This window comes from Osmerus mordax, chromosome 22 (assembly GCF_038355195.1).
Source record: "Osmerus mordax isolate fOsmMor3 chromosome 22, fOsmMor3.pri, whole genome shotgun sequence".
In the NCBI taxonomy this organism is placed as follows: Eukaryota; Metazoa; Chordata; class Actinopteri; order Osmeriformes; family Osmeridae; genus Osmerus; species Osmerus mordax.
Genome location: NC_090071.1, coordinates 12,935,814 through 12,945,026, shown reverse-complemented (window position 1 = coordinate 12,945,026; position 9,213 = coordinate 12,935,814). Strand labels below are relative to the sequence as shown.

The 9,213-nt window shown below is 45.1% G+C and overlaps 1 pseudogene; it reads left to right on the top strand.

Annotated features, from left to right (window-relative positions):
• The first annotated feature begins 6,514 nt into the window (after nt 1-6,514).
• On the top strand, nt 6,515-8,097 carry LOC136966539 (uncharacterized; annotated as a pseudogene).
• Nucleotides 8,098-9,213: the final 1,116 nt, after the last annotated feature.

The window sequence follows — 9,213 nt, the reverse complement described above, 5'->3', positions numbered from 1 at the left end:
ATCCTGTATCTAGCACCTGCCTTTCTCCAGTTCTTTCAAATAGATAATCAGGCGTTAGCAATAGGCTAGACTGCTATTCGTTTTCTGGCAATTTTTTTCGGAAGCTTCCCTTCTAATGCCGACTACAGCTAGTCTAGCTAGAGTCATTTGCTAAGTAAGGTATGTTGATGTGTTCAGAAACGTATTTAGCATTCTACCTATGCTAGATACAGGAGACGTTAGCATTGCTAACTGTTATTGACAAAATCATACTTACACTGTAAGTATGATTGCTAATAGGCTAACTGTTAGTTACTTACAGCTTGCGTTTGTGATGAGCATACCGTTCTTTTCAGCACCTCTTTTCAGCAACAGCGGCTTAGCAAATCCTTCTTTAAATTGTCCAAGGTTTTCATTCAAAACTGTCCTCGTTGAAATGGTTCGAGCAAATGTGTAATTGAGGGTCGAAAGGCACAGGGATCTTCTCATAGACAAACATCACAGCCCGTCGAGTGTTTGGTTCCTTAGGAAGACTCTGAAAAGTGTCAGCATTCCCTGTGCAGCCTGGAACACTTCATTTACCACCATAGTCCATTTTCAATATGCTAGAAAAACGTTATTTTGTAATTCTGTGGAAGTACACAGAGCAGCGCGCAGCAAATTTTGGGGCGTGACCAAGGTACAGACTAGAGCCAAAAAAGGTTTTTCAAAACCTACCGTTTTACAGCTACATTTTTTAATTGTGAGATTTACATAGGAAAGAGGTGTCAATGGACTTTGAGGTTCACTGTATGTCCATTTTACCCACTGAACTGTCGTTATTCAACTGTGACAAGGTAAAATCGGTTCTGCAATCAATGACCCCATTAATTTGACTTCGAAGCTACTTCCGTTAATCAGGTGAGTCAGGTGGCTGAGCGGTTAAAGAATCAGGCTGGTAATCAGAAGGTTGCTGGTTCGATTCCCCGGCTCTGCCAATGACGTTGTGTCCTTGGGCAAGGCACTTCACCCTACTTGCCTCGGGGGAATGTCCCTGTACTTACTGTAAGTCGCTCTGGATAAGAGCGTCTGCTAAATGACTAAATGTAATCAGCAGTTTGTGAAAAAGAGGCTTGTTTCACGACAGCGACTTTGGATGTAGACTACTTTAACATGTTACCTGATTAGCCAGTATGAGTGAGATATGTATACAGTTACATTACCAAACCTCTTGTTTGTAAAATATTTCGTCTTAAATACGATGGGAACACATCACATTAACAATTCTAAAATGCCTGACACGCCAAATGTTGTCTTTTTTTGTCAAGCGTCCCTGAAACTCAGATTCCGAGTCGGAGTTCCATGAAGCTATTTCGTTGCAGTGAATGGGTGGGGGCAGGGTGTCCGCCAGGAATTTCGGGCCCCATGGCAAAAATTCAAAGTGGGCGGACATATGACGTGTCGCGGTTGGCGCCCTCTGCTGGTAGTGCGGGAGGGTTAATTAATGGATTGCTTCTTGGAGTTCGATAGTAATGGGGAGACTGGGGTGCTGCTGACTCATCTGTTGTTACGTCCGTTAAAAGGGGCAGGGAGTCGGGACAATGATTTAATCTGAATATCTTGCAAAATGTTTCAATGCACTGATTAAATGATGAAATGTAGGCTAACACTGTACCCAGCTAACAAAATGACGTCCCCAGGACGTCCCTTGTTAGCTGGGTAGTTAGATAGCTTATATGGACATTAAACCAACAGGTTAATACCACTCACAGATTGGCTACCCACCTCCTCTCTTTCTTTTTCCTCTGATCTTTTCCGAAACCCTGATTTGTGTTTACGGCCCGACATTCTAGCGACTAGCGCATCTACTGACTGCAACTAAACACCGTCACCGATAAGTGCGCTAGGCAGGATCAAACCATTTCATGCAGATACAGGGGGATGGTCGGTCTATATGGATGTTTACTTTTTGATCAATAGGGATATTTAACCTTTATTGCCAAACACAAGTAAAAACAAAGAGATCATTCATTGTATTATTATATTTTAAATGTATTATATACTCGATGATGGTTTATATAATATAATTTTATATTACTTTTTGCCTATTTTTTGGGGCCCCTGTCAGTCAGGGGCCCTTAGAATCGTCCTAACGTTTCCCCCCTATACGGCGGCCCTGGGTGGGGGCACTCATCGGGCATACACTCAAATATCTCAAAAGTCCCAACTGGAAAATTTTAGTGGTTTCACAGTCCTGTAGAGGACATTTTCCTGAACAGATTGACATCAAGTTAAGGTTGTGGCATTGAAGTTCAGGTTAGTAGCCAAGGGTGTAAAGACCACTTGGCTAATTACAGACGTCTTAAACTGTTAAAACCCCAGTACCACATTCGGGAAGGTATTCACACAGGCATTGGCTCTAATTTGAGTGATAGTTTGTTTCATCAATTGAAAAACTGATCTGGGACTTTTGACTCAAGAAGTGGGTGTGCTAGCTTGTCCGTGCTATATCTTCCTAAACAACTATGGAATTCTACGTTTGAGTTTTTTGGTGGATTTGCTTAACCCTTGTGCTGCCTTCGGGTCACATGACCAAAGGTTCACAACGAACCATCATTGGTTAAAAGAAAATTCCTCACTTTGTTTTTGTATGAGGTTGAAGGGTCACAATGACTGATGGGTCAGAATGACCCGAAGATAACACAAGTAGCGACACTACATCTGTGTTGTGTAGTCTCAAATATGCTCTATTAGTTTGCTTAGGAAACAACACTTTGAATCACACACTAGACAGACACCAGTGTAACTGCAGTGATGGTAGCTACAGTACACATTTCTAAGGTGTAAGGTACCTCTTCTAAGACACAAAACAGGTGTTGTCAACATCTACAACAGGCCTACAGCACTGGTAGCAATCTTTTGAGAAAGATTTAATAAAACAAAGAAATGATGAGTGAGTATGATACACCTGCCTGGTCCTCGGTTTGCCAACGCTGGACCTGGTCGCCAACCGGAAACTAGTCTCCTATATAGAAACTCACCTTGCTTAACCCTCGTGCTGCCTTCGGGTCACATGACCCAAAGGTTCATAACGAACCATCGTTGTGTTTACCCAATTTTACCCAATACAAAAGCAAATTAAAATAATTTTCTTTTAACCTTTGCAATGTGGGGGGTCTGAGACAGCCTAGCTGTTAAAAGAAAATGCTTCACTTTGTCTTTGTATGCGGGAAATCTGTCGCAATACGACGGTGGGTCAGAATGACCCGAAGATAACACAAGGGTTAACTCACTATACAACAGTTCAGAGATGCAAGTTTGATAACAGCTTTAGCAGGGACATCAACAGTTAATGCAAGCGTGTGCATTTTTTTTCGCATTCGTTTGAGCACAAATACTTTTTTTTGAGCTTCATGTAATATTGTTTTTATGGTTTAGTCAAAATAAGATGATCGGTAGGCCTATCATTTAGAAACGTTTAGTTTTGTAATGTTTTCTTAGCCTACCTCAATTCTGACTTGTGTAGCGAGTCCGACACCTGAACTTCCGTGTGCATGCTGAAGTGGCTATTTGGCAAGCTCAGAAGAGCGCACTGACATGTAATTCTGTGGGCAGCGGTTTGAGTTTTCGGTTTAACTGGTTTGATTTTACAAGCGTTGATTTGGGATACTGCGTTGGCATAACACATCTTTACATGTAGGCTCCACCGCTGATAATGTCGCTTTCACGATCCTGTACACAGCTACTCCTGAAGTGACGGTGCGCTGTGCTCACAGCACACGTGCCCCAGTAAAAAGGGTCTAACGACGCCCCTGGTCCATGCCAAGGACAAAACAAGCCTACTTTATTGTGTTGATTAGGTTGAATTAAAAAAGGAGAATGACTAAATGATCTCTGCTCCCACAAACAAGCTCTAGTTATAGTAGCATACTTGTGCTTTCCAGTCAATGTCTAGTTCTGATGGCCATACCAAGACTGGTCCTGCTTGAAAAGCATCCAACCCTCCAGTCTCTATTTTTTTGTTGTTGCCATTGTTTTGTGAGAAGCCTTTAAAAAAACAAACTAGTCAAAGTCACTGTTGAGTTGTCGTTCTTCGAGGCAAACCGATCAACTACATCCTCATACATCTGAACAACATTTGTAGACTCAGTACTGCTCATCTGCAAACCATGAAACTGTCCCCTGTCTTATTGTTGTTTCTATGAGATGACAAGGATGGTCACAACTTGACTTATTTTGTTGAGCCATCTTATTACGTACCACATATACATACATTCTTGTATCCACATACTAATTACATCATTTTGTAGGCCTACTATACATGTTATAGCACAATACATTTCACCCTGTGTACATGCAACCTCCGCTCCCTATCCCCCTCCCATTTCTCCTCCATTGTAACATCCTCCCTCCCATTGACGAGTTTATGTGCCACCCCACTGACACTGACACCAACACCCTGTTATCCACACTAACTGCATCACTCGACACTCTCTGTCCCCTGTCAACCAGGCCTGCGCGATCTTCTCCCTCCTGCCCATGGCTCACGGATGTGATTCGTGAAGAACGGTCCATCCTTCGGGCAGCTGAGAGGAGATGGCGAAAGTCCAAAGACGGTCTGGACCTCGATAAGTATCACTCCCTCCTCAAATCCTTCTCTGCCCGCATAACTGATGATAAAACCCACTGCTTCCTGAACAAAATTAACTCTGCCTCAAACCCTCACAAACTTTTTCTCTACCTTCTCCACCCTTCTTAACCCACCTCCCCCACCCTCCCCCTCCACCCTGACAGCAGACGACTTCTCCTCCTTCTTTGAGAAAAAAGTTGCTGACATTAGCAGTCGGTTCCCTGAACCCACCTTTCCTACCCACTCACCCTCTATGACTGACCCAACTAAATGTCTAAACTCTTTCTCTCCCCTGTCCGAGGCAGAGATCTCTGACCTCATTCTCTCTCATCGCCCCACCTCCTGTCCCCTTGATCCAGTCCCCTCCCCTCTCTTTCAAACCATCTCTCCCTCCATCATAACTTTTCTTCTCCATGTCCTTAACTCTTCTCTTACTTCTGGCACTTTCCCCTCTGCCTTCAAACAGGCCAGTTAGCCCTCCACTCAAAAAACCCTCCCTTAACCCAGCCGTCCTCCAGAACTATAGACCGGTATCACTACTACCCTTCTTTTCTAAAACAATTGAACACGCTGTATCTAACCAACTGTCAAACATCCTCTCTCAGAACAACCTGCTTGACCCCAACCAATCGGGCTTCAAGACTGGCCACTCCACAGAAACTGCCCTCCTGTCAGTCACCACTGCCCTCCAGTCTGCCAGAGCGGCTTCGAGGTCATCCGTCATCATTCTGCTGGACCTTCCTGCAGCGTTTGATACGGTTAACCATCAAATCCTGCTGGTCAGACTTTCTGAGATGGGCATCACTGGGACTGCACTTCAGTGGATCTAATCCTACCTGTTGGGAAGATCCTACCAGGTCTTCTGGGGAGGCAAAGTGTCAGGCCCCCGCCAGCTCTCCACTGGTGTCCCACAGGGCTCCTTCCTTTGACCCCTCCTCTTCTCCCTCTACACCACCTCGCTTGGACCACCCATGGCTTCTCCTACCACTGCTATGCTGACGACACGCAGCTGTACCTGTCGTTCCCCCCGACTGATCCGGGGATCTCAGCTAGGATCGAGGCCTGCCTCACAGACATCTCCGCCTGGATGACCGAGCACCACCTCCAGCTGAACCTCGCCAAAACAGAACTCCTCATCATCCCGTCCAAACCCTCCATCTCCCACGATCTCTCAATCACCCTGGGATCGGCGACGGTGATCCCTTCATCCTCTGCCAGGAACCTCGGGGTTACCATGGATGACAAGCTCTCCCTCACTGCCCACATTGCTGCAGTCTCCCCGGCGTGTCGATTCCCCCTCTACAATATCCGGAAGATCAGGAGATACCTGTTTGAGCATTCCACCCAGCTGCTAGTCCAAGCACTTGTCCTCTCAAAGTTGGACTACTGCAACTCGCTGCTCGCCGGTCTCCCAGCATGCGCAACCCGCCCTCTCCAGAGTATTCAGAACGCGGCGACCCGTCTGGTCTTCAATCTACCCAGACGCTCCCATGTTACCCCGCTCCTCACCTCCCTCCACTGGCTTCCCATCACGGCCCGTATCAGATTCAAGACTCTGGTAGTGACCTTCCGAGCGGTGAACGGGACTGCACCCGACTACATCAAGGCCCTGTCCCAATTATCTTCCCTTCACCCTACCACTTCATTGAAGTGCCCTTCACTGGGGTGTGCCCCTTCACAACGGAGTGAGAAGTGTTAAGGGATTGAAATCTTTACCTGCGAAATGGGACACCACTCGATGCGTCATTGCGTCATTAGTAGCCAACAAGTTCACCTACGTCACACGCATCAACGAAAGTAGTAGTAATTCCATTCATGAAAATGCTGGCTCCAGCTGTTCTGTTAGCTTTTATCATCCTTCTCCGTTTAACCAACCAACGGAGAAGAAATGAGGCGAACAGAATACGGCTTCGACACCAACTAGAGATGGTGGATGTCTTTCAGGTATGTAAGTTTGTTTTAGAAATGTAACGTTGTACTGAACTTAGCTGGTATGATGTCGATGTGTTAACATTAGTCTAACCTGCTCAAGAGGTGCGTTCACATCATCACGTTACAGTGTATGGAACACATTTTGCGAACGTTTCTGTTGAAACAGTTACAGTTAAAATTTGAATGACTTTTGTTTTAACAGTTAGCCTAGTTATCGTAACGTTAGCTATTATCCTTCTCTTCTCGCGAAGAGATATTGTTTAGTAGTAACGTTAGCCTAGTGACGTTAATGGTTAATGTAAATAAAAACAAAAAATGTATTTGTTCTTCAATGTTATTATTGCCATATCCTGTGTTGGAAATGAAGGAAAAATAACATAAACACAAGCACTCAACAAACAGTTCAACTAGATTAGGCCTACTTATTTTTCATTTGAGACATCACAATTCATTGGCAAAAACAGTGAAGTTTAGCCTAGGCCTCTGTTTGTGCATGTTGAAGCTGGTGACTTTTGTCCAATAATGTTGATTATTGTTTGTTCTTCAGAGTGGCCGTATGATGACCTACTGTCATCTGAATATCAACGTGCCCATCCTGCAGTTGTGGTTGAATGTAGAGCTGGAGCTAATGGAGGACTTCAGACTGTGTAGACGGGCCATACATGCCCTGCAGAGACTGCTGAAAAGCGAGCTGGATCATGGCTGGGGCCATGAACTGGAGGTACTCATATATGTTTACTGGCTTGCTCATGGACTGTCGTATCGTGTAGTGTCACGGGTATTCAATGTACCCTGATCAACAGTCCACCGAGTCATACACAAAACCGCTCACATTTGAAGCAACCTACATCGAGCCATCTCTTTCCCAACACCTGCAGATCTGGACAATATTGGACTGGATTTGGCCAACTATCTAGAAATCCAGTGTTCAATAAAGCTGTGGGTGCCATTGATGGCTGTCACATTCGAATTAAGCCCCCATCACTACATCGGTTGGACTATCTGAATTACAAGGGCTTTTTCTCTATTAACATGCAGGCCATTTGTGATGCATCTGGGAAATTTCTAGATGTATTTGTTGGATACCCAGGATCTGTACATGACACCCGGTTTATTTATTTTTTTTCTTTTACCTGTCTAAAAGGTACCCTCCCGATGGATACTTTCTGCTTGGCGATGGTGGGTATCCTTGTTTGGAGACTCCAATCTGCCTAATCACGCCATACAAGGAACCAGTGAATGGACGGAAGTGGCAGCGATTTAATTATCATCAATCAAAGGGGCGTACGATAGTCGAGAGAGCGTTTGGTGTAATGAAGACCCGATGGAGGTCTACTCTTTTCAAGGCCTTGGAGGTGAAGCCCACATTTGCGCCTCGGGTTATCGCATCGTGTGCCTTCCTCCACAATGTGTGCATAGACAATGGGGATGTCCTTGAACCTGATGATGATGTGGCACAGGACATCATGGCTCCAGGACCTCTGCAGGAAGCCCCTGCACAACATGAAAGGCCAGGGAATGCCACGAGGGACAGGCTTGCTGCCCTGATCACTGGCAATATAGAAGTGCCTCAGTAGGAATGCTTCTATAAACTTGTAAATAGTTCATATGCACATGTTCTCATTCAATAATTTTGTGCTGTACTTTCTTATTTATTGTTTTTATATTTGTTCCAGATAAAACATTTGCAAAACATGTTGCAAGTTCTTTGTTTTACAAGTATGTAAATAATAGATAGATAATAGATAATTAAAAAAAAGATCCAAGATGGCGCCGATGATGGCTGCCTCGGTCGTTAGGTGCGCTCTTTTTTGTCTTGTTTTGTCTGTTAATTCAGTGTTCTGCCAAGATTTCCGGGGTTCTCTAACTAGAGAAGTACTTCTAAACATCAGGACTACAACTCCTGTGGATTTATTTCCCACTTTTCTGCTTCCAGCGGCAGAATTAGTGGGAATTATAGTCAAAGCCACCCTCGGATTTGTCCTAGCAGCGAAGCGCCGTAGGAGAGGCAAACGAGCCGGTGCTCTGGTGCGACTCCGTCGGCGTGGGGCACGCACAGCGTTACCGAGGACATTTCTCTCCAACGTGCGTTCACTGAGCAACAAACTAGATGAACTTCAGCTACTGGTGTGGAAAAACAGAGACTTTCATTCATCTTCCGTTTTGTGCTTTACGGAGACATGGCTGAGTGAACTGATCCCAGACTCTGCGCTACAGCTAGCAGGTTTCAAACTGCTGAGAGCGGATAGTGACCCTGTGCTCTCTGGCAAAACGAAAGGCGTGGTATTTGTTTTTACATTAACAGTGGCTGGTGTGAAGATGTGACAGTGATTCTGCAGCACTGTTCTCCGGATCTGGAATCATTTTTTATCAACTGTAGATCTTTTTACTCGCCACGAGAGTTTGCATCATTCATTCTGGTTGGCGTCTACATGCCTCCGCAGGCTAGCGTCAACGAGGCTCAACGTGTGCTCGCCAGCCAGATACTGAGTGTGGAGCATAAAAATCCGGATTCCTTGGTTATTGTGCTAGGCGACTTTAACAAAGGCAATCTCACTCAAGAACTCCCAAAATATAGACAATTCATCAAATGCCCTACCAGAGAAGGAAACACCTTGGATCACTGCTACTCTACAATCAGCAAAGCATACCATGCAGTCCCCCGAGCAGCACTGGGTCACTCTGACCACGCC